The sequence below is a fragment of the Girardinichthys multiradiatus genome, chromosome 1 (genome assembly GCF_021462225.1).
Source record: "Girardinichthys multiradiatus isolate DD_20200921_A chromosome 1, DD_fGirMul_XY1, whole genome shotgun sequence".
Classification (NCBI taxonomy): domain Eukaryota; kingdom Metazoa; phylum Chordata; class Actinopteri; order Cyprinodontiformes; family Goodeidae; genus Girardinichthys; species Girardinichthys multiradiatus.
The window spans coordinates 34,624,298-34,626,787 of NC_061794.1; positions in this window are offsets into that span (position 1 = coordinate 34,624,298).

Sequence of the window (2,490 nt, forward strand, 5' to 3'; positions counted from 1 at the left end):
TAAAACACCTTGCATTGTCTTGTTGCTGAAATTTGCTATATACATAAACTTCCCATGACTTGCCTTCCAATTTCTTCTTTCAAATTGCAACCAGCTATTAAAAGCAGCAAATGGTGGAAGTAAGTTACTTTATGTTATTCTGTTTTATGGCAAAAAAAAGAATCTAGGGCTAAAATGTTGTATTTTTAGGCACTACTTAGAAATTAAAGGTTAATCTTTTTTCTGTTTCTTTTCTGTTTCCAGATAACTGATCTTTTATCAAAGAAAAAGTTGTTTTTTTAGTATTTTAGTAATTAGGATTATGCCTGTTTGCACAAATAATGTATAAATATTTTGTAAGGTTAAAAAAATCAAACCCCTCCCTGAACCGCCACCTTAACGTGGTGGAGGGGTTTGAGTGCTCAAATTATCCTAGAGGCTATGTTGTCTGGGGCTTAAATGCCCCTGGTAGGGTCTCCCATGGCAAACAGGCTCTAGGTGACGGGTCAGATAAAGAGCGGTTCAAGAACCCCGCATGACGACTACGAAATCGAGGCACGTGACGTCGCCCCGTACGGCGGAGCCGGGGTCCCACCCTGGAGCCAGGCCTGGGGTCGGGACTCGTCGGAGAGCACCTAGTGGCTGGGTTGCTCCTCGCGGGACCTGGCCGGGCCAAGCCCGAACGAGACCATCCCCCAGTGGGCCCACCACCTGCAGGGGCAACTGTCAGGGACCGGTGCAAAGAGGATTGGGCGGCGGACAAAGGTGGAGACCTCGGTGGCCCGATCCTCGGATGCTTAGGCTGGCTCTAGGGATGTGGAATGTCACCTCGCTGGGGACAAGGAGCCTGAGCTTGTGCGGGAGGTCGAGACATATCGACTAGAAATAGTCGGGCTCTCCTCCATGCACAGCGTGGGCTCTGGAACCCATCTCCTCGAGAGGGACTGGACTCTCTTCTACTGTGGAGTGGCCCACGGGGAGAGGCGGCAGGCTTGAATGGGTTTGCTTGTCGCCCCCCAGCTCAGCTGTCTCGTGTTGGGGTTTTCCCCAGTGGATGAGAGGGTCGCATCCCTGCACCTTCGGGTTGGGGAGAGGTCTCTGACTATCATTTCAGCCTACCTGCCGAGTGGTAGTGCGGAGTACCCGGCCTTCTTGGCGTCCCTGTCGGGGGTGCTGGATAGTGCCCCTCCTGGGGACTCCATTATTCTGCTGGGGGACTTCAACGCCCACGTGGGAAATGACAGTGACACCTAGAGAGGCGTGATCGGGAGGAATGGCCTCCCCGATCTGAATCCGTGTTTTGTTATTGGACTTCTGTGCTAGTCACGGATTGTCCATAATGAACACCATGTTCAAACATAAGGGTGTCCATCAGTGCACTTGGCACCAGGACACCCTAGGCAGGAGGTCAATGATCGACTTTGTTGTTGTATCATCAGACCTTCGGCCGCATGTTTTGGACACTCGGGTGAAGAGTGGGGCTGAGCTGTCTTCTGATCACCACCTGGTGGTGAGTGGGATCCGCTGGGGGAGGAGAAAGCCGGACAGACTTGGCAGGCCCAAGCGCATAATGAGGGTCTGCTGGGAACGTCTGGCGGACCCCTTGGCCAGGGATGTATTCAACTCTCACCTCCGGGAGAGCTTTGACCAGATGCCGAGGGATGTTGGAGACATAGAGCCTGAGTGGACCATGTTCTCCGCATCTATTGTCGATGCTGCTGCCCGTAACTGTGGCCGTAAGGTCTGCAGTGCCTGTCGCGGCGGCAATCCCCAAACCCGGTGGTGGACACCGGCAGTAAGGGACGCTGTCAAGCTGAAGAAGGAGTCTTATCGGCTGTGGTTGGCTTGTGGGACTCCTGAGGCGGCTGACGGGTACCGTGAGGCCAAGCGTGCCGCGGCCCGGACAGTGGCAGAGGCAAAAACTCGGACCTGTGAGGAGTTTGGTGAGGCCATGGAGAAGGACTACCGGTTGGCCCCGAAGCGATTCTGGCTAACCGTCCGGCGCCTCAGGAGGGGGAAGCAGTGCTTCGCCAACACTGTTTACAGTGGGGGTGGGGAGCTGCTGACCTCGACTGGGGACATTATCGGCCGGTGGAAGGAGTACTTCGAGGATCTCTTCAATCCTGCCATCACGCATTCCCTGGTGGAAACAGAAGCTGGGGACTCAGTGTTGGACTCTTTCATCACCCAGGCTGAAGTCACCGAGGTGGTTAAAAAGCTCCACGGTGGCAGGGCTTCGGGGTTGGATGAGATTCGCCCTGAGTACCTCAAGTCTTTGGATGTTGTGGGGCTGTCATGGTTGACATGCCTCTTCAACATTGCGTGGCGGACGGGGACAGTGCCTTTGGATTGGCAGAAGGGTGACCGGAGGGTGTGTTCCAACTATAAGGGGATCACACTCCTCAGCTTCCCTGGTAAGGCCTACGCCAGGGTATTGGAGAGGAGAGTCCGGCCGAAGCGGCTGGGATGAATATCAGCTCCTCCAAGTCCGAGGCCATGGTTCTCGACCGG